The sequence below is a fragment of the Aulonocara stuartgranti genome (genome assembly GCF_965226115.1).
Source record: "Aulonocara stuartgranti genome assembly, chromosome: 22".
In the NCBI taxonomy this organism is placed as follows: Eukaryota; Metazoa; Chordata; class Actinopteri; order Cichliformes; family Cichlidae; genus Aulonocara; species Aulonocara stuartgranti.
This window is the reverse complement of record NC_138957.1, coordinates 21,698,883-21,722,572: the sequence shown is the minus strand read 5'-3', so window position 1 is coordinate 21,722,572 and position 23,690 is coordinate 21,698,883. Positions and strand designations below refer to the sequence as shown.

The window sequence follows — 23,690 nt, the reverse complement described above, 5'->3', positions numbered from 1 at the left end:
AACATATTGTGATATTGCAGCATCACCAGTTAACTCTGTGATTTCTACACCGATTTATTATTCCTGCTAACGTTTTGGCGGTAAACAAAAACATATGGATCTCCCACCGTTTCCTGTTTTACTCCCTTAAGCCTGTTCCCTGTTCCACCAAGCTCAGCAAAGCTGTTCATTAGTGATCTAGTAGTATCATTAACATAGTGACACTATTGGACCTTGCTGTTAACATAAAGCGTCCAAGGTGAAATGGTACACAGTGTTCGATTTCAATTAATACGTTGCTCAACTTGAATTGGGAATGCAATTGGAGCGTGCATTAGCGGATGAATTTACTTGGACACCTTGAGACAGATGAGGTTGTCAATGCATTGAATTCCATTGTGTTCTTGGCAAATGTGGCTCTTTGCAGCTCTGCCAGCTGCCATTATTTGTGTAACTTTTGATCTAAGGCTAATATTCTTGCACACGTTGGATCTAAATAGTTAGTTTTACCTTGTTAAGATTAGTCCACGTGTGATTAATTATTATGGTTGTTATAAGCCCTGTGGTCACATTTACAAGGAATAGGGAAGGATTTGTCTTTGCGATTGCAGGAAATGCTATGACTACACCCGACTGTATGAAAAGTAAAAGATGCTCCAAAGTTTAAATTATTGTCTGTTGTCAGTAAATAAAAATAAAAAAAACATTTTATTCAGAGCATGCTGACAGAGAGTTAAACAAAGTTTTAAAATGCTGCAGTGATGTTAGTTTAGTCTGAACCATGGTTGTTATAGTTAATTAAACTAAACTAACAACTAAAACTAGATATTAAAAAAAAACCGCCAACTAAAGTAAAAATGAAAACTAAAAACTTATTAGATTTAGTATTTGTTAGACTGGTAAAATCTTCATTACAACTGTTTTGATGAGGCATTGATGAGTATATTTATTGAGACTCTGAATGTCTACAGGACTGTGAGTAAACTGCTTTTAAAATGTTCTGTGTTTTTTTGCAATAGCTGTACTGATTTTACTTATTCTTTCATATGCCCTCCATACAATATTAATAAAAAAAGGACTAAAACTAACAGTGAAAGTAGTAAAAATTAAACTAAAACTAAATGTTTTCAAATGATAAATGCTAAAGTGAAACAAGAAATTCTACAGAAAGGTATTAGAAAATACAAAACTACAATAAAATGTTCTTTAAATTAATTAAAAACATATTTTTATATAACTTCAAGATGAAGTAATGTAGTGTAAGCAATATAATAATGTTAATTTTTTTGTTTCTTTTGCTTTTCTATATGTACACATTACATCATTAATGATAAATCTCGCTTTCGAAATTTAAAATCTACCTGTTTTAAATCCTTGGTCCAGTCTGCTGTCAAATCCAAAGTCTGGAGAATTATTGCTCTTATTTGTGATTCAAACCTGCTCACTAATCGTGTTTAGCGTGCTGACTTTAACCTTTAATCCATTAATTACACCGAATCAGATTATCTCACTTTTATAGTTTTTTGGTTTCAGTTGGTAACATCATAGCAGTCAGTGTGTGCAGTTCACATGCTCTGTATGAGTGAATTTAGCACGTTCAAAGAAATCTGCCATCTTCGTGCGACTTTGCCACAACACGTGCATGTGTGTGTTCCTTAAGCAGCAGGGGAGGATGTTCTTCCATCTGACCCGCAGCTCCATGGGGCTTTATCTCTGCCGGTGTTCCACATTATTGATAGCTGCAGTGATATTGACAGGCGTTGTGGTGGTAGGAAAGGGAAAATAGGAGTTTGATATGACATATTGTGCCTCTCAGCAGGTCCCATAAATAACTTTGACACATTTTTGTATGCATGGGAAGGCCTCTGATTCAGCCTCCCATAAAAAATAAACTTCTATTATGGAATGTATTTGTCAAGTGGTGCAGTGATGGATGGACTAGTGTTTAGCCCTTGGCAGGTGGATGGGACCCACTACAGCAAGCAACAGCAGAGGTTTGTGGGGAGGATTTGCTGAGGAACTGGTGGTGGGAGGTGGATGGGTGTTGGTGTAATTATTCAACATGAAAGGGGATCATTTCAGCACCTGCTTTCTCTTTCCCATCAGGTTTTATTGTGACAGGATCTTGTCCTCTTGTACAGTGAGAGGCGAGCGAGAGCAGAAATAGAACTAAGACGACATGTGCAAGATAGTCTTTGGCCCGGAAGAAGTCAGTCTGCGTTATTCAAAATTGAAATCTGTGTTTTTGGACACCGAGTAAGGACTACATAAAGGTCACAGAAATAATTTGAGGTCACGGGACAACTGATAGGAGATGGTAATCATTCACAGTTATTGCAAAAGCCCTAATCGCAATAATACAGTTATATAACATGATTACTCGTTAACTTCGGAGACATCATGTATTCGTTGGATGTATGTGAATTACTGAACTCTTCAATATGGTGGGAAATAAAGGGTCAAGCCACAGAACGGGTTTATTTCACTATGAATTCACCATCTTACAAGGATAAGCAACAGCCCCAAACACGGAAGGTCTGTGGGTGCAGACAGGGGTGGCAAGAGGTGTTGTAGATGGCAGTGAAGTGAAGTGCCTCGGATAAACCATCATGAAAGCCATGGGGAGAATGATGGAGGGCCAACTCCCTGTAGGTACATCTAAAGAAGCCTTTTTAGAACTTTTACTTCCTCTAACTGGATCTTTTTGACCACAGGCTCTCTTTTAATTATTGACATGAATATGGAGTGAGTTTGAGCTCGAAAGGGATGAAAATCCACTGCAGTAAAGAAAACAGGAGCATTATGAAAAAATACTAAACTAAATTATATATATATATATATATAAGTCCTATAAGATTAATCAGAAATTTAACAGTTGATTAATATAAATCATATTAATCTAATGACTAATGTTTAATAGTAGATACCGCTTTGTTTTTAAGATACACGAAGCAGAAAAGTTATGACCCAATGTTGTTAATAAATAAAAATGTCACCTACCTACCAAAAATGTTACTCCCAAAATAAAAGCATGTTTTCTTTTTTTCCTAATTTCACAATGTTAAATTATTATATCAAACTCCCCATATTTTTTGCGTATTACTGCAATTAAACTATGCAAATGCATATTATGCGAATCTGCTCGTGTTTTTGCTGCACATTGTAGCAATGTGTTTTTGTTGTCTTCAACAAGACAGTGAAAGGAGAACAACATCCCACATGCCCCCTTAAGCGTTGTTGCTTAGCGTCATTGATTCATTTTTCTGCCTCAGGGCCCCACTGGGCATGTTGGATTTCATTTCATGTCTTCATCTTCCATGGTCGTAAAGACGTCTTGACACAAATGGAAAAAACAGACACGCAGGCACATACACACAAAAATGGGTGTAGCAAATAGGAATCTAATCTCACCAACTAAGAGTTTATTCAAGGCTCCGCAGCCGAGCATTCGTGTAGGGTAGCTCTGCTATTCCTGCTGAAAGTATTTATGCATTAACACCTCTAAATAAGGGGGAGTAACCCTTTTTTGATTGCCATCCATCCATCCGCTTGTGCAATTCAGGGTTTGCGGGCGCTGGAGCCCATCTCAGCTATCATAGGGCGAGACTGTCGAGGGACAGATTGTTGATATATCACATGGCTAACAGAAAGAGACAGACGACCATTCACATCTATGGCCATAAATCACCAATTTTAACCTAATCTTTGAACTGCTGGAGGAAACAGGAGTACTCTGAAAGCACACCCACATGGGGAGAACTCCATACAGAGAAGCCCCAGCTGGACTGGTGCTTTCAAACCCAGGACATTCTTGCTGGGAGGCCACAGTGCTAACCACCTATGATTGTATAGTACCCTAAAATAGCATCAGGATGCTACTGATTATACAAAACATTAGCAAGGTTATTCTTGCTAATTGCTTTCTCTGTTTTCCAGAAACAATAAAAGAAATAAGATGAGTAATTTGCATATTTTAAGGTGATTTTATTGCTTCAAAGGTGCACAGAGTCAATTGTAGTTGATAAGGTATGTGGGGATGTGGGAGAGTAGCTTACGACAAGCTTGTGAAAATGAGAGCCTTAATGTCTAGTCTAGCGCTACAATAATAGACTGTTTTATTGTCTCTGTATTGATGGCATTTGACTTCAGTGCCTACAGCATTACCCGCGTACATCAGGGCAAACTGTCTTTTGAAAGCCTTTATTAAGCAAAGGACTCGTTGCTGCTACCTCCACTTACATGCTGAATCAGATCATAAAAAAATCAAAAAGGAAAAAAAAATCAGGTAAATCTGTGCAGTGGGACTCCTTTTTAAGCAGTCGCCTGTGAACTCGCTGAACCAGAAAGCATGTGATGGAGAACACTTAGACCCTCTCATCCATTTCACATTTGTTCCAATCAATTATTGAAGTAGACAGCCAATTACAAATGAGAGGATTTGAGTGCCCAGCTTTCGTTTCTCCAAAGGCTTGCATTAAATGTCTCCTCGTGGTGAATAATTAGTGCGATTAATTTACTGTTGGGCGCAAGAGGTGTTTTCATCTGTCCGTCGGCAAACGACCGTCCCTTATATGATTTAAAGTATTAAGATGAGCAAAGGATGGGGGGGGGGGGGGTGCTCGTCAGCGTGCTATAACAGGTTGAGATGAAGTTCTAATTGTGTTTTGATCCATGTGATTACATATAGCATTCTAGTTTTTAATCTGCAATTACTCCCTTCTTTGTCGCTCTAATTGGGATGGTTGAGTACCATTGCATGCAAATGAGGGCAGTTATAAAGGAGCTGAGTGTTAAAAAAAATGCATCAAACATCTGATGTTCTCAGACCCTGGCAAAAAAAAATCAAAGACTTTTTATTATTTTTATTTATTTATTTATTTACCATCTTCCGGTTTGCGATTGATTAAACTTACAGTTTGTTTAATTTGATGGCCAGATTGACAGCAAAGTAATTTATCTGTCTGCACTGAGTGACAGGCCATAATGGACTGACATTTCATGGTGATGCTCCGACTCTGGATAATTTCCAGTTTGCAACTCATCAAGAACACCCACACTATAATGAAAGCTTGAAAAAGGATGTGATGAAACACTAGATTTATTCGCAGTCACAATGAAGCTTAAGAAAGACGCGTCAGCTTTTTAACGTGCCTGGATTTGCATCCCCCCTGGAAAGCCCCCTCTCTTCATTTCTAAAAGTGGAGCGAGCTCTCTATAAAAACGCTTTGTCCTTGCTCTCAATTACAATCTGAATTAAAAGAAACAAGTAGAGGACAGAAACTGCAAACTCCTGGGTTAGTGAGCCTCCCACAGGATCAAGGAAAGCACAGGTGCACAAGGTCAGCACCCATTTTCTCTGGAGACTCCCTTAAGGCCAAAAGTGCCTATGATGGAATAGAGTGGCAACAGAACAGACAGGACAACTGCTGTAGGCCCGCGGCACTCAATCATTCTCCCAGTCCAACAATAGAGCTCCATATCACGAGCTCCCAACAGACTGCGAGCCACAATACGTCCACCTGGTAACTTTGGGTTTTAGATTCACTTCTACTCCTTCTGTATGTCTCCAGAGATTGAAGTTGTGTACCCACTCAATGCTTAGTGTAAACAACCTCACTATTTTAGTTGTATCATCAGCAAGTCATAGGATTTAAAAATAAGATGCCTTAAAGCTACATTCCTCACTATATCCCCATCAAAAATCTGTAAAACTCAGTGAAGCTCGAATATGATCTCATTGGGATACAACACACAACATAAACTTCATCCCAATGTAATTGTGTACTTATGCTAATCAACATTAAAACCACCTGCCCAATATTGTGCAGGTTGCCCTTGTGCTGCCAAAGCAGCTCACCCTTCAGGCTTGGAAAGAGCAGGCGAACTTTTGGGCTCTCCGGTGATGGTTGGCATCAGACTCCTTTGGATCCTGTGGGTAAAGGCTCTCCTGTGTTTTGCTTATTATAGGGAGAGAATGTGTGTTCGCTCAGTGAGACACAAGATACAGAGTTTAGCTTAGCCATTTACCTCAAAAGCGTTTAAACAAAGGGTGTAATCCTGCAGATTTAAACTCACTGTATCTAAAGCAGTTTGTGGGACTTTATTAAATCAATGGTCCTTAAAAATAATTTATGTATAAATGGTACAATTTGTTTTCCCACCCTTAGGTTGTACCTGGATTTATCACAAAAGTTCGATAAGCCTGCATCCGTTATAAAAGTCAGAACACAGAGCTGATAACTAATAGGAATTTATCTTTTTAAATAATTAGATAAACCTCCTAAATCCTTATTTTTCATTTTAATCCTTTATGATGAGATTTGCTGAATAATAGGAATTCAAAGTGTTTACTCACTGTGAATGCAAACGCCGTAGACGTTACCATTTAGTTACCCTCATGTTTATGCTCACAGGTTAAAGGGATGTGATGTGTGCAGCATATGCAAGGCTTTGCATGCAGATGTGACACCATATGTCTTTATTTGACAGAGGGTTGACGCTCTGTCAGAACCATATCATGCTAATTTGAAAATCTGGTCCCTACATATGCACATAAGCCACGAGCAGAATCAGACATCTCTTTGTATTGTGTGTGTGTGTGTAGTAAGATCTATTGTTTGACCCGCACCGCTATCAAGAGAAACAGGCACACACTCTACATCGACCCTCGACTACTTGTTTTATTCACATCCCTGAATCCACCCCACTAGTATTCCATCATTTTGATTAAAAGACTGATTCTGTACTAAAACTATGTAGAAGTTGGGAGCTCTAGCAGCCAGTGACATTTGAGGATTCATATATTTTCATAAACTTTTAACAATGTCAGTGGGACATGTCTTCAATCTTAGCCTCACAATGGCAAAGGCACTCAATCTTTCTTTAGGTCTTGACAGAACATTTGAATACGAGTGCAGGGTTATTAATGTAACAGTTCACAAGGAAGGCATCGGAAGAGTTTTTCATAGGTACGACTTGAAAGACTTTCACACCTGCCAACACTTGGCTTTCAAAATCTGGTTTGTTTTTTTTTTTAAAAGAATTAATAACTTATTTGTTAATCTAGTTACTTGGGGGCGGGATGGGATGTGAGGTGCTTTTTCCCAGTCTAATTAGTGTATATTCATCACAATGCTGATGTGTGAAATAAGTTTGATGACAGTAAAGTTATTTTCTTAACTAACTTTTTATAATAACCAACATGAAAGCAGTAAAGTGTGAAATGATTTTAGTGACACTGCTTTGTGTTTTTACTAGGTTAGTTTTTACATTCTTGCACTCTGTAGATGGTGCATGCACATTTGTTCTCCAGCACCTCTTTCCAATCACAGACCATTTGAAACAACTATCATGTCCACCAAAGACAACGACTCTCCAATATTCACAACTGAAGAGTTTGCGATCTGTTATTTATTCTTGTGTGTTTTTAAGGTTTTGCTCTTTATAGTGTCTTTGCAGAAAGGAGAGCTGAAGTTAGATCAGCTAATTCAGCATCGAACTAGTGTGTCTGCGCAGAGATTAGCTGCCCACACCGCTTCGGTTTGGCAACTTACATGATATAAACGAGCATACAGCTTAATCATCGTCATTTACAGTGCTGCATGGCCAAAATTCAATCAGTATTGAGATCCCAATTTTTTGTCACGATTATTTTTTTCGTTGTACTGATAAAATGTTGTCGGCCCACTTTTACGTATACATAACACTGGATTCACATCTATGTTGTGTACCATTCCCACTAATGCACAAATATTTGTAGAGAAATAAAATAGGTGCTCCGTAATAAATTAATTTAGGAAAATCTGAAAAGATTTTTAATTGAAAAGTTGCACCAAAATGTGACACAAAATTTAATTCACAGGGGACTGCTTTCACCTTTGCAATGTGCTTCATTTCTGTTAATTAAAATTCACTTGCAGAAAAATATGTTTTTTCAGCTAAATAAAAGTCTTTCACATTATTCATTGTACCTGCATGATGGATGTGATGAAAACTTTAGCCAAGTACTGAATCACCCCCTACCTTTCCCCTGCAATGTCTTGTGTACAGCTCAGGTTTTGTCACTTTAGATAAAAAGGGTAGACCAGATCTTTTGTCCAGTGTGTTTCTTCAGGCCTTCATTACTCAGTGTGTTTATTTTATATTTATCTTTGGCCAAGTGGAATACAATTGTGTTGGCAACTTCAGTGCGTCTTTGTGAACTGCATGCATACAGTGAGCAGCTGTACAGGCTTGTTTTTATGGACATCTAAGTTGTTGTTGGATGATTCAGCTTAGCAACCACTGCACTGTTTTTCCTGGCCTTCATGCAATCATTGTATTGCAGTTTGTGATGTGTTTTCAGATGTCTGTATAAGTGCATGTGATTCCTTCTTAGTGAACATGTATTAAATCCAAAGTCTAAACAGCGAATGATGAGCCACTTCAAGGGCCAAGTTTTTTACTTTCTGCCATGGCAGACCTTTAATATTTTGTTGTATATCTGTCTTTTAATGTAAGATTACTCATCCAGACTAGTCCAGGAAATTTCAAGCTGCGCAATCCAAAACCCACCCTGAGAGTTTACATCTACTTTAAGTACAACTGAAAATTTGATGCTCTATTTTTTGTTTTGTTTTAACTTTTGGCATCCTTTATTCAGACAAAGTGAATGTTTCCCCAACTATTTAATGGTTTTAAAATATGTCCGCTGCCTGTGGTGTAAAACAACGTATTCAGAAACATTCAAATTCTTGAGAGCTTATGTCTTTGTCATGGTTGGCTGTGTGGCAGGCGTGCAAGCAGGAGTGGTGGATCCAAAATGCAGGACTCAGACACTAGTGATGGGATTTCCGGCTCTTTTTAGAGATCCGGCTCTTTCGGTTCGGCTCACTAAAAAGAGCCGGCTCTTTCGGCTCCGAACCGGCTCTTCAGGTTGTTTTGTTGCTTTAATTAATTTATTATTAACAATAATATAAAATTATGCACAAAAGGAATTACTAACATAAAAACAAGTGGTTTTATTTATATATGTTTATATATAAATATATGCGGTGGCCCCTAGAGACAAAACACGTACAAACTCCAAAACACATTTCTAGCATGAACTGAACTTCCAAAGCCGAGCTACTAGATCACTTAAATTACACAATTGAAAGCATGTGTGTATTGTTTGTGTATTTATACACAGGCACTCATATATATATTCAAATAATTTAAAAAAAAGTTCATTTACCTGTTATTACCACACACCAAATCCGGTCGTTGGTACTTGCTGGCTTGTGTAGCCACAAGATAACAAAGGCTCAACACTGCGCCCAGCATCCTGGAGCACTTCTGTTGTCTTTTGTACGTGTTTTGAGTTTTTATGTGCTTCTGAGTTTTTACGTGCTTCGGAGTTTGTACGTGTTTTTACGTGTTTTGGAGTTTGTACGTGTTTTTACGTGTTTTGGAGTTTGTACATGCTTCAGAGTTCGTACGTGATTTGAAGTTTGTATGTGCTTTGTCTCTAGGGGCCACCGTAAATATACTTTTATTTATTCACTCCACATAAAATGTAATAAATAAATCATATAATACAAAAATCAACTATTCACATTTCAAGTTTTAACTATTTAAATTTTCAGCTTTTTCCTTTCACAAATTTAAAGTGAAAAGAACACAAAACACTGCAAACCACAACACAATTAAATATAAATTATAATATGAAAACTAAAAGAACATGCATATTCTCTGTCATATGGACCTGCATGAATAAACTTTCTCAATCCTTTATCATCTGCAACTGAAAATAGTTGTGGATGATTACTATACCTTTCTAATGTTGTTGTCCCTGCCTCTCTTTCTCTCTCTCTGGCTCTGTTCCTGTGCTACTGAGTGTAACTACCGCCCCTCCCCCCTCTGCCCAGCATAAAGCACAAGGCTCGCGTGCAGAGTGAAGCGGAAAAAAAGTGCGAGAGAGAGGCTGAGAGAAAAAAAAAAACACGTGACGGCTCGCGATAAGGAGCCGGCTCGCGTCGTTCACGTCAAAGAGCCGGCTCTAAGAGCCATTTCGTTCGCGAACGACCCATCACTATCAGACACAGAAGTTCAACTTAAAGCGCAGCTTTATTGCTGGAAACCCTCTTACTAACTAAAGGCATCAAAAGACAAACAAAAACGCTGGTGGACTAAAACACTGAAGCAGAAAACACTGAACTGGAACTGGAAACAAAACACTGGTAACACGGAGGCAAAACACACACAGCTTGTTGAGGGTACGACGCAACACTGACACAGAGAAACACAGGGTCTAAATACACTGGGAAGTAACGAGGAGAATGAGACACAGAAGGAGAGCACAGCTGGGGGAAATTAGAACTGACGAGACAAGCAAGGCAGGACACATTCACATAAGACACGGACCTTCAAAGTAAAACAGGAAGGATCACACAGAGACGCGAACTTGACACAGTGGAGACAGCAACTAAGAAACACAGAGACATAAACCATAAGGCAGAGGACTCTAAGAACCGAGAGGCACAGAGGGGAACTCAAACATGCAGACACAGACTTACACAGAACAGAGGGGACATAGAGAAACATGAAGGGCAAGGGATCGAAACTAGAAACTCACACCAAGTACAATAATACAAAAATCACAAAGAACTAAAACGCTGGGTCAGGAGACCCAGGACCCTGACAGTCTTGATGCATGCTCAATTGTCCAGGTAAGTAAATCCTAAGAGGTTGATTCTGTTCATCTGGTCACAGCATTTTCAATGGGAGAAATGTTTCGTCACTCATCCAAGTCACTTCTACAGCCTCAGCGGACTGCAGGTTTCCCCGACCTCATAAACAATACAGTTGCACAATAACTGAAACCAGCCCACTGAATGAACAATAGCTGTGAGGGGACTTGGATGAGTGACAAAACGTTTCTCCCATTGAAAACGCTACGTCCGGATGAACAGATTCAACTTTTTGAGGTATTGAGAGCTTAGTTAGCAGTTGGCAGAGCTAGCTAGTGCTAGCTACAGATATAAACATTACATTGAAAGCAACTGCTGCCTTTTGAGGCAAGATTGTAGACAAAAGCAATAACAAGAAATTAATCTCATGAAAATATTTAAGTTTGTAGTAGAAACTATTCAATTAGAGTAGAAAAGGTTCTATATAAGTATCACATTTAACAATTGTCAGGGCAAATTTAGATTTCTGTGCTTTGAAGTCAGTCGTAGTAGTAAAGTCTATGCTCGATTGCTAGAAATTGCGGGAGAGGTTGACAATCAAGTTTAATCTAAATGGTGGTATTGATTGTTGAAAGTTTAAATCAGAAAGGCAGAAAAAAAGCAGATGCACCATTTTTTCACATCACATCTCACAAGTACAACTGCTCAACTATTGTGCTCTACTTTGTTTTGCTGGAAATATTTGTGTTTTTCCCCATTTTCTTTTTTTGTTTCCACCTGGACAGTCACATCTTCCTACCTTTACCCCCCTTCTCTCTCTTTATCCTTGTGTATCACAGCGTTCTTGTCATAAGAATGAATTGAATTTGTCCCCTTCACTACAAACAACAATAGACAGAGTAGGGACCTTCAGGAAAACAAATCACCACCCGCTCTTCCCGTTGGGGATTGAATGTTTGTGAGTCTACTGTCTATGCACGTGCGCATGTGTATTGCTGATGAGGCTGAAGGGGCAGGTGAGGAACAGACCTATGCCAAAGAGGTACCCAGGGTCATTTATTAACATGTCATCCTCACAGTGTCTGTTGAACCAGCAAGAGATCGAGACAAATGATGTTAATAATAATAAGTAGCCCTGTGGTGAAACTAGGAGGTCTGCACTGCTGTCCACGTAGGGCACCTGATGCTTATTATTAAAATTAAAAGGTGATAAGTTAGCGTCTGCACTGCTCTATCTAGAAATGCAAAAGGCATCAAAAGCTTAACAATGGGACTCGGGTTCCTACATAAGATGAATGCTCTTTTTTTTTTTTTAATGTTTCTACTTCATTTCAAGGCATTATGCTATTACTGTTATAACTAAGTACCACTGTAGGTTATATGAGTTGTGTCAGATGTTTAAATTAAAGATGGGTACAATTTCAAAAGACAGACTTTGTGACAAAAGCCAAAAATATCACCGATCCATCAGTAGATGCTCTGGCTCATTGGGCGGGATGACTAACTCAGCCCTTAGTGTGACACATCCACATTCAAGGACACTTCTTATATCCTCAATCATGAAAAATGCATTACTCGGGTATCCTGAAATCTCATGTGGGTTTGCCATTAGTTAAACCCATGTCATAGTGTTAAACAATGAGCTATACTAAATAGGTGGCACCTAAAAAAAGTTCAGAGTTTCCATCTAGTTTTGTTGTAGATCCCAAATATTGGATTTACACACGCACACAGTACCACTTAATTGTGCATCTTTAGGAGTTTTTGATAAGATTGCTCACATTCAGAGTAGTTTAAGTGATATATCACAATAATACTTTATAGGGCTATGTTCTGTCATGTAGTTTATAACAAAGCTCATCCTATTTTATTGGCACATTCAGAATATTGCAATGTAGTTTCAGCGTAAATAATCTAGAAATAATGGTATTAGTTAAATGCTGTTATTTGACGTGGGAGATTAATTTTTGTATTTTAACCTCCTTTTCTTGTGGCAATTAAAAAAGTAAACTATAATATGCTACCCCACATTACCTGCACAGTCCAGTAACAACAAAATACAACAGAATAAAAGAACAAAAAGTTAAACAGAAATATGTGATTAATGAATGAGACGGAGAAAAAGGCACATCTCTGTTAGAATGTGCAGCAAGATCCGATTATTAAAATGGGAAAACACTGAAAAGGTTTCAGTACTATTCATATCCACGTCTTGTAACATTCACTGGAGTCAGTCATTTTCATGCAGCATTCATAATTTTATCGCACAAAGACATTTGCAAAAGGGAACAAGCTCAAACCTTATTCTCACATAATAGGCCCATTGACAACATAGTAATTCAACCTTAGTGCATGACCACTGGAGGCCTGTTTCAGCTATTCAGACCACGAGAATATTCCTTTTATGACCATGTTTAATTAATTGTGGAGGAAGGGAAGACACAAAGACAAAATGGCTTGGCTTTAATTGGCTTGACCGAACATTTTCATTACAGAGAGGGTATATCTATCTCAGACAGTTTCAAAGACAAAACTTGGTCTTTTCAGGAAATATTGTGCTTTATGGGAGTATGGCAGCGTGGGTGATTTGTAGCTACTTTATGCATAAAAAACAGAAAGATATGAATGGATAAATGCAATATCTTTCATTACCAAGATTTGCAGTAATGGAGGCACTTCTAGTCAGTTAATTTAGCTGTCTGATGTTATATAGTAAAAAAAAAGAAGTTTTAATTTCAATGTATTCTAGCCTGACAACACAGACACACGCATATGGAGAGAGAGCACCTTCTCCTCATGTTTGTCACCATCTTGGTCGTAGACTGTTGTGGGATGGAATCCTATTCTTCAAACAGTATTCGTCACAAGTCAGCCAATGTGGATGTGTGGGTCACCTGGCAAACTGATCCCACAATGTTCAGCGTGGTTGAAGTCAGTCCATCCTCTCCACTCCCAGATTTTGCAGATAGTCTCTGTGAAACCAGACTCTGTGTGGCGAGCATTGTCATCTTGGAGGATAGTTTTCAGTTCCAGACCAGATTTGTCAAGGTTTTCATTGCTCCAGCCCATATATTCAACTCTGCCTACCTGCCTGCTCAACCTACAAATGCGTTTTCCTTTCTAATGTGGAACCATTTAGGGGGAAATAAACAGGCTTTCCAACAGTTTAAGATTTATTACAAGAGGCACTGTTACAACAAAGAAATCCCTGAACAAACACAAATGTTCTCACTTTTTCTACGAAGTTTATATACACAGAAACTGCTTTAATTTTTGATCACACATTCATAAACGAGCTGAGGTTTTGGTAGCATCGCAGCTGCAGATTGCACTAAAGGTCTCCTCTTAATGAGCTTTGTGACATAGTGTGTTATTCTGCTGGGATCAACCATCATAAGATGGGCACACTGTGGTCATGAACAGGATGGACATGGTCAGCAACAAGAGGTAGGAACAACAGCCACACCATTACACCACCAGCAGCAACTTGAACCATTGATGCAAGTCATGATGGAGTTAGTTTTCATGTTGTTTATGCCAAATTCTGTTTCCAACTCCTGAATGTTCCAGTAGGAACTTTACACAGCAACCTCTGTAAATCCTTGAGATGGTTATGAGAGAAAATCCCAGTAGATCAGCAGTTTGGGAAATACTCAGACCACTGTCTGTCCCAAACAGCCACGTCACAATCAAAATCACTTAAATAACCTTTCTTCTCCATTTCTGTAGGTTATCTTGAGTATGTCCATCCATTTTCATCTGCTCATCCAATTCAGGGTCTCAAGTTCTCCACCCTGTACAGGCCAACAGTCTATCACAGGACTGTGTGTGTATGTAAATGTAGTACATCCATATTAGCGATCGCTTTGTTCCATTATGGTCCATATGAATGTAGGTGCTTTAATGTTGTTTTTTGTGCATGTGCTCTAAGCTTTATCAGATATCCGTTTAATTTATTAACTAAAGAAGCTTGGTGAATCTGCATTTCCTGAGGCATTGTGAGTGAATTTAGCATTCCATTAACTGCTACATTTTACAGCTGTCATTCAGATTTACCTGTGGTTATGAACAAATATGCTGCTGCTATTGTAAGCCTTATCCCAAAGCAATAAACTGTATGTTCATGCAAATTCAGAGGCGTTCAGTGGTGATTATGATAAGTGCAGTAATCTCCTTATCTCATCACAGTCTCTTTGGTTACTGAAATGTGCTATGAAATGCATCAATACACACAGAAATTGAGCAAAACTGCAACTAATGCCACAGTCTTTCTTCCTTATGTTCTCCTTACAGCGTTATGCTGATGGTGTGGAACTACACCAACTACATCAATCACAAAGTTGGAAATCTGCTAAAAGTGCAGTTACCGGTGCAGTTATTTTTCGCAGATGCAAAAGAAATGTGGAAGCCTTGTTTCACACTTGTTTTACCAGCTGGTTGCCGTACCTTTCCATACGGCATCAGATTTGACAAAGACTTGCAGGTCACGTTTCACCAACCGAAGGAGCCCTTTGTTCAGAGTCGGTCATTCCCGGTATTGCGTGATGAAGACAACAACAGCAGATCTGCCCGGCAACAAACAGGTCAACATCAATATTTCACAGCATTTCAGTCACAAACTTCATATTTAATAGCCTGTCAGTCAGTGCTAATTACATGGTGAAGTAACTCTGGCCTGTTGTTCCAACAAAAGGTTGTGATACATTCTGTTGTTTGCTAGTAAAGCACAGCAGTGACCCTGATGACCTTGCAATAAATTACACCTTTACTTCAATATGAGCAGATATTTGTTATATCATCTGCGCAAGGACACGGGCTACAATAGCAGCAGAGTGACAGACACAATAAATAACATTTAAGGACTCAACATGTCACCTGTAAATACCCATAAATGCCATTACCTCACTTCATAGCATGTAGCCATAAACGGGTGATGAATAGAGTCTTCCAGTGCATCAGTACAACAGGTTTCTAAGAGCCCATTGATTTTGGATTTGAAAGTGAGCGTTAACGCTGAGCACTTACACCAACTTGCTGACAGTACAGCAAACACTCCCACAAAAGCTATTAGCACCTTGTTAATGCTTTCAGCGCCTTTTCACATAAGCCAAGGTCACATAGCCTTTTCAGTTTTGTCACGCGTCACAAACAGTCTGAGATTATATAAATAAAAGCATATGGAGATGGGTGGGGGGGAAAAAAATAGAAAAGTTTTTGTGGTTAATTATGCCACATAATTCAATTTTGATTAATAATTAATGTCTCCTTTCCTAACTAAATATCTATAATTAATCAACAAGTCATAGCAAGAGAGTAGGCTAATTGGTTTGAAAACACAAACCTGAATACTTAATTCATAGAGGAGGCTGACATCGCTAATTGCTGGAGTAATCAAAGCTCCACCCTTTGGGATTTGACGAAGAGATTGGTAAATGGGGGTTAGCGTGATCCTTCATAGCATTATCATGACAGCTCCATTTATAACCAGATGAATATCATAGATGACAAATACAGTAAATGGCGAAAGGCTTGCTGCATTAGGCTGTCTGAATGATAAACTCGACTGATTGAACCATTCGAGGGGTTTCACTTAAGACTGACTTGTAGCTGTTTCACACACGCCTCCTAAGTAGCTCGCGGTGTAATAACTCAGTCAACGCGAGAGGACCTGTGTCTCGCTGTTAGTAAAAGGGCAAAAAGATGGCTTTGGAGTTCAAAGCGACACTGGGACGAGACAAACATGTTTGCTGGAAACTCGTCTGCATATAAGGTAAAAATGTAAAGGCATCATTTCGAATGTATAAAAATCAATTCCATGAAAAGCCTGAAATAAGAACTTCACTATCAGATCGTTATCAGAAACTATAAACGAGACAACATAACATGCCAGTTGAAGATCAATTAAAAGAAGCCAAAGGACTGAGATAACATGTTGGCCTTGAATAAGTTCAGAATTTCCTCCACATGTATATAAATGTGTCATACAATCTGGCAACTCAACGGTTAGGACCACTGAGGTATAATCATAAATAATAAATAAATCAGGAGGAGCGGTTTCCTTCCAGGATTTCCTTTTAACGGACAAATTGTTAAGTTTTATATTTGTACCAGCTGTAAAAATTTGGGATTGGGCTCAGACCACAGATAGCAAAAATTACAGATGTTACAGAATAAAATACAGTATAATGAGTGAATGATGAATAGTTGCAAGTCTAGTAGAAATGGTAAGAGGTAAGAAGAAAGCCCAACAAGGAGTCTTTGATGATGAAACACACTAGGAATAGCTGCTAAACATATTTTTTTTATCCAAGTCAAACGTGATGTAAAACAAGAACTAGATTTGTCTTGAAAATTTAGAGTTGAAATAACACATGACTAAAGGCTCATTTGCATGGAGTGTGTCTCGCAAAGTTTGAAGATGGGACTGTCATACTCCATTTATGTATTGTTATCACACTAAAACGCTGCTATCCGTTGCACATTACCTCCAATAAGGATACACATGAATGATAACAAAGCTTCAAACAAAGAAATGTTGCAGAGTTGAGACTTTTGGTGTGATCTCAGTTTGAGGTGAAAGCTAATTTAGAGCTGCAGCATGACCTGCTCGATCGGAGATTACCGGTTTGGAAAGTAATGTGTCAAACTTTGCCGACAATCTCAGGACCGTTACTTCACAGGAGACCGCTCGTGCCTCGGTTTATTTTTATTGAGCCTGATTTTCTAAGGGCATTGGCGCAGAGGCTTTGTGCAAATTCCTGCCACCTCCAACCACCTCTGGCACTGTTAAAATCATCAAACCTAAAAGGCACTGTTGCCTCCTTAACGACTTGTGGCACACCTTTTCTTGTGATCCTGATTTGCTTAATTCTAATTTTCAACATCTCACACTATTCTTTTTAGAAAAGGTATTCTTTCTTCATCTGCTGATTTTGTTTAATGTCAATTTCTACTTAAAATGGGCATCTATTTTTGTCACCAGACAAGATTTATTACCACCACACAGGTGACAGCGAACTTGGCTGAAATTAGAATACGTTTTGTCCATGACATGGGCACATCCATGGAGGGGCTGCAACCTTGTAGGCTGTTTCCTGCTCAAGGGAAAGGCACCTGTGAGTGTGTGTGCGTGCTCTGAAGGATACTGTATGCAGACATATATAGTATATAGAAGAAGCGAAAACCCGTAAGAGAAAAAGTCAGAATGTGGAAATGCAGGTGAGCTGGGGAATTAGGGATATTCTTGGGCAGAGTTTAGGGGACACTTCACTGATGTATCTCCACTGGCCTGAATTCACAGTTGGGGTGTTTTATCTGCTTAACGGTGTCACCTTCAGAACCTGGCAAACTAAATTTCCAGTGCAATGTAGCAGTAACATTAATACGCTAGCCTTGCTTGATTTAATGTTCCTGGGTTAGACATACAAATCAGTCCAAAGCAATCTTAAGAATTTCACTACTAAAGTGTCTTTTTGTCCTTTGATTAGTAAGTGCTGAAAGGGCTAAAGTGGTAGCATTGCTGAGCTACTAATGCACAAAAACTGGCTGAGAGTTGTCCATCATTGGTCATGATGCCCATAGGTTGCACTTAACATATCATACTAATAGAAGACAAAATATAGTTGCTGCAAATTGTTTACGAGGTAGTAAAATCTTTCCCTTGAGAAGTGATCTGTAAGAGATAACGGCGATATATTTTGAGGTGACATGCTTTGCGTACCTACTCTTTTGCAGCCGAGCCAGGAAATCTTTTCACACTCTTTCACGTTTCCACTCTTTTTACTCCCTCGCAGGTTTCTACAAAATAAAAGCGACAATCTTTGGAGATGTTTCCTCTCTCACCTCCTCCGCAGGGGTCAGATTGCTTTCCTTCACACTGCTCGCGGAGCGCTTCCTGGGGGTCAAGAGGCTTATTTTGTTAATTGATTGTAAGCGTTGTATGACAGCTCGGCTCCCTTGATACTGGTGAACAAGTCTGACAAAGAGCCTGGTCACCAGCAGCAGTGATTGATCTGTGGGATCGATAGCTAGCGGTTAGTGCAAATACAGAAAAGGTTCACGTTGGCTGCTAATGGTGATGTTTGCGGGTTTCCACCTGGTCTAATTATTTTCGAAGGCACTGACAGCTGGTAATCCTTCGCTGTTTGTCTTTTTTTGTCGCTTATGGGTAAAAAATGGCACTTGGACTCATCAGAGAGATAAAATTTCCCCTAAATTACATAAAAAAAGGTTGTTTGTTCTGGGGAATTGGTTTTGTTAATGCAACTTTTGTCCCCTTCGCAAACTGGTCTGTTTTCAGCTATGCTGTTTACAACCTGTAACCTTCCATCAGGGCTGTGAGAGGAAGTTGATAAAAGGACAATGAAGGAGGATGGTATTACGATGGAATGTAACAACGCCATAGAGTAACCATTAATCCGCTCCCCTTTTTCCCCCTTCACACTCTACTCATTTGACCATTTCCCCATCACTGCCAACTTCAGGAGCATCAAATTACAAACAAAAAAATCAGCCTTCGTCACAGCTGAGGCTCACACGCGCCAAGTTGGCAGGCTTTGGCGGCGGGCATCATTCGAATGTGTCTGCTCTGATATTTCCCCTTTATCTCCCATGACCTGATAATGTGAACCCTCTAATGAAGCTATTGTGTGCCTGTCCAAAGCCATTGTCTTCCAGAGGGAACTTTCTTTTCTCTATTCGACATGTGCTACCCTCACTGATGAGCACACCTGTAATGGCCACATCTCTGGCTTCTGACTTTGTATGCCTTATCATTGTTCTCAGTTTTGGTCAGTCTCCTACTATCTGCACAGGCAATTTATTCTTCTCTTCCGACGCATTTTCTCAGTTTATCTTTGTAATTGTGGTTGTTTGATGCCCAAACCTGCTAGGACAAAAAGGTTACAAACGCTGATTGAAGTGTTAATAGTCAATGTTTACCTAAAAACAGGAAGTTTATGCATCTATTAACACCTTCATTGTGCAGTAGTTTTGTTGTGTACACACTTGGGATAAGAAATTATCACGAGATAGAGCTCACTCTGAAAAATCGTACATACAGTACAGCATATTTACAAGTTGATCAATTCTAGCATGTTGGTTAGAATTAACTGAAATAGATGTCCTGCCTCTTGCATGCTCTGCCCATATCTACACAAAACTGATTATTTTCAGCAGTATGACTGAACCAGACTACTCCCTATGGTTTGCAGTATGTTACAAAGGCTAATTTCAGACAATGGCTGATTGTTCTGACATTATCCAGAGTGGGGAAATTGTGAAACAAAGCTTGCATATACCGGTAATATATTTGTTGTGCTTTAGCCACTCAAAATGCTGGCTGACTGTGACATACTTTAAACTGGACAGTGTTTTGATCATTGTGATGAAACCAGCTGATTTATTTTTGTCTCCAGAATGTAAAAGAATGTACTTTACCTCCACCGGCGCTCATCTGAGGTGGTGTCTGCGATGCTGTTATCGCACTGCGTACTTTTTGTTACCCTGTTATTGCATGCACAAGGAAAACGTATGTGAAGGTGATTTACATTCATGTCTAACACACTTGTCAGAGACTGAACTGACTGCTCACGTTCATGTTTAAATGTCATATTCCACTGCATTCCCCCTGACAAAGTCAGAGATATTTCTTCTTTATCCATAAGAAAAATAAAACACAGGAGCGTGGATGAGTATGTGACTGCCTTCTTTCATTTTTCATTTCCTTATGTAAACATTGTTGTGTTAGAGGAATATCATTTTTCTAAGATGCAAGAGTAAATTTTTCTTTCATGCCAAGATTTCCTGAAACTCATACCAAGAGTGACACACTCAGTGTGCTCGCAGACAGTGAGAGCCAAGCAACGAAGACACCTTTGATGAAGCAAGCAGAAAAGCCTTTGATGTAGTGTGAGTTTATGAGGCTGATTCCAGCTGCTTTGTGCTCCTCAAGGCCGTCCTCCTACGACTTCTCCCACCAAATTAGAAATGGCACCTGTACACCTCCCTTATTCTTAAACAATCAGCGTTCGCTGTTTTCCTCTTGTTTGTCTGCTGCATTGCCACATAACATATTTGTTCTATTATGTACAGCTCACCGTGGAGGTTGTACAGAATTAAGCAGTGGCAAAAAGAGAACCACGTTAAAAGCAAGTATGGGACAAACATTCGTCTGTCTCTTTTCTTCTCTTTTCTTTTCATATTTAGCTTCTGGCTAAATATAAATAATAGTGGGAAATATTCTGGGTCAAATTTGACCTTTATCTTAGCTCAGGAATTCTAGCCCCCCAAAAATCCCTTATAATAAGTTTCACTATCAAATTTGGTACCACTGATCTATTCATGCATAAACAGCCTGTCTGACTTTGATAACAGGATGATTAATCCTCAAATAATGCTTCAGAGATCTATAGTGATCAATATTCATTAATATTAGCTGGCACTCAGAACACAAAACATAAAAATGGGTTATTGCTAAACACTCTGTCTATTAAAAGCAGTGGTGGGCAACCTTGCAACATAGGGCAGCATCAATATTTTTATTTATGTGTGTTTTGAGTCGCTTTAAGGAAACATTCTAAGTATATAAGAGCCAACCACTTACCCACCTCTGGGTGCTGGGTGGATGTGTCGATGACCAGCTGTCACAGTGTGAGAGGCGGGCACACTGTAGACAGACCACTGTCCATCACACGGCCAGTTTAATTATGATATAATTGACCAAGTGGATACATTTAAATTAGAGCGATGATACCAAAGTTTAACTAATATGTGTCAACTTAAGCCCTTTTCAGTATTTCATATAGATATGAACTATAATGTTTAGCCATTATGGAATGAGAAACTTTAATTTTTTCATAACATGACATAATTATCATATTTATATTCAGTGAAATGCATATGATAGTCTTTTTTGTATTCTAAGTCTTGTCAAAACAATATTAAACAATAAAAGGTTTAATATTGGCCCCTAGATATATAAGACTAAATGCATATAGAACATAAATTTGGCATTCAGTACTTACATAAATGTAGTTTGCATTCGCCACTGATTATATTTTACATCCTTATTAAATGACAGAACTCTGTATTTAATACTGTAATTTTCAAGCATGACAGTGCTGGTAAATGTTTCTTAAAAGTATAATTGATATTTCAAAAATGTTCCGTCTTACTTAGTCTATGCTGTTGTTTGTTTGCACAGCAGAACAACATAGTGCGCACAGCGTTGGAGCATTTTATATTTTTCAGGTGTGCCTGCTTATGATGAAGCCACTACAGAAGTCTCATACTATCAGGAAACAGCTGTCCAGCTCTAATCTTTTTATGAGCGATATGCTGTTTTTAATGAAAGCCCTCGCAGCTCTCCACAATCAGCTGGCCATATCAGAGCTTATATTTCATCCTGCTATTGTGATGTCATCACCAGGCGCAGGCATAATACATAATTCCCTGTGTTATGACAAACTGTGGCCTCAGGCCAGAGAGGTATATGAACGCTTTTGGGCCCATGTCAAGTCCATGCCATTTGTGCTGGAACAATCGCTCTCGGCTTGTTGGTTGATCATATGAAATAAGGGCTGGCATCAAACAACAAATAGGTCAGGGCCATTTGAATAAAAAAGTGAGGAAGTCAAACGAATGGCTTTGCAGCTTGAGATGCCAGTGGTTCTCTGTCTCACTCCTTTCCTGCGTAAATGCAGTAGGCTTCATTCTCAAAATAGTAAAAAGCAGTGGCATAGTTTTTCTTTCACAGTTACCCTGAACAGCTTCAGTCAAAATATAAATATATATTGATATATTACTGGTATATGTAAGTTATATTTTAATTAAACATTATTTGTGTCCTTTAATTGGTCAACATATAAACTGCTACCATTTTTTGTATTTCTATATTCAAGCCTTTCAGAAACCTTGCATCAAAGCATCAGTGGAGGTTTGTCTGGAACAGCAATATGCTTTTTATTCAGCAGTTATAGTATTTATTTTACTGTATATATCTTTGTTACTGTCAAGGCTTAAGAGACTGGAGGGAAAGTACTTAATTTTGACAATATGTACAAAAAACCAAAGTGAAAATGTGATTAATGCTTTCACTGTAATTACTGAAGTCATTTGGGGAACATAAATGTACCGAATGGGGTTCATTCCTTGGGCACCGTGAATGCCCAGGGAAACCATCAAATAGAAATACAGTTGTTATTTTTTTTTGTACTTGTGAAGAACGACTGATCCACTAGCTAAAACCAGTGGCTAACTCGTTTCTCCATCTTATCTCAGGTTCTTCCCGTGGATAGAACTCAGCTTCCCCATCTCAGGCTACAGCTGGAGGATCCCCTTGCATCACCTACAACCAGAACCTGCACACGGACAGCTGGGTTGTGTACCACTGCTGAGCTCACAGAGACTACAGAGCTGAAGTAAACAGTGAAGCTGGAGTCCATCCATGAGAGGAGAGACAGGTGAATGATACCCAGGACCTCAACAAGTCTTGGTCCTGGGTACTTACCTGGGAAAGTAAGTCCATACACTACTTTCATATGAAGCACTTTAAATAGATATTTCAGTTTGGTCCAGGATAGCCAAGTGACTGCAAGGCAAACACTGAATTTAAATAGAGCTATAGTGCTACCATGGCTAAAATAAAATATAATATTATATCATATCATTTTAAAAAAGGCTGATTAAATTATAGAACATGATTTGACTGCAATCCTAATGCTGAAGATTTGGGGTTCCGCCTTGTTTGCTAAAGCTCTTTTCACAAGCAGGCGGATTAATGCTGCATATGAGATTCTCACAATTGTGATAAAATAACAAAAATTCCTATTTTAAAAAATGAAATCTATCAAACTCTCAAATTACTGTTTGGAAACCTGAGCATAAACACAGGCTGGTAGTGAATTCAGGGAAGCAGAGTGTTTGCTGTTGTTTGCAGTGAGCCGGCCCCACCCTCCACTGGCTCGCTCTCAGCCCCCAAAATCTTTATCTGCTACATGATGCATGAAAGCGCAGTGCCTTCTCAAACAACTTTACATGACCCCTGACCCCATCTGCACAGAT

General features: G+C 38.9%; 1 long non-coding RNA gene across 2 annotated transcripts in view; it reads left to right on the top strand.

Annotated features, from left to right (window-relative positions):
* The window catches only part of LOC309699465, a 96,295-nt gene extending 73,303 nt beyond the window's left edge, over positions 1 to 22,992 (top strand). For both annotated transcript variants that reach the window (XR_014274358.1, XR_014274359.1), the window contains exon 3: positions 22,908 to 22,992. This is a non-coding gene — a long non-coding RNA (uncharacterized lncRNA). The remainder of the gene's footprint in view (positions 1 to 22,907) is intronic.
* The last annotated feature ends 698 nt before the right edge of the window (positions 22,993 to 23,690 follow it).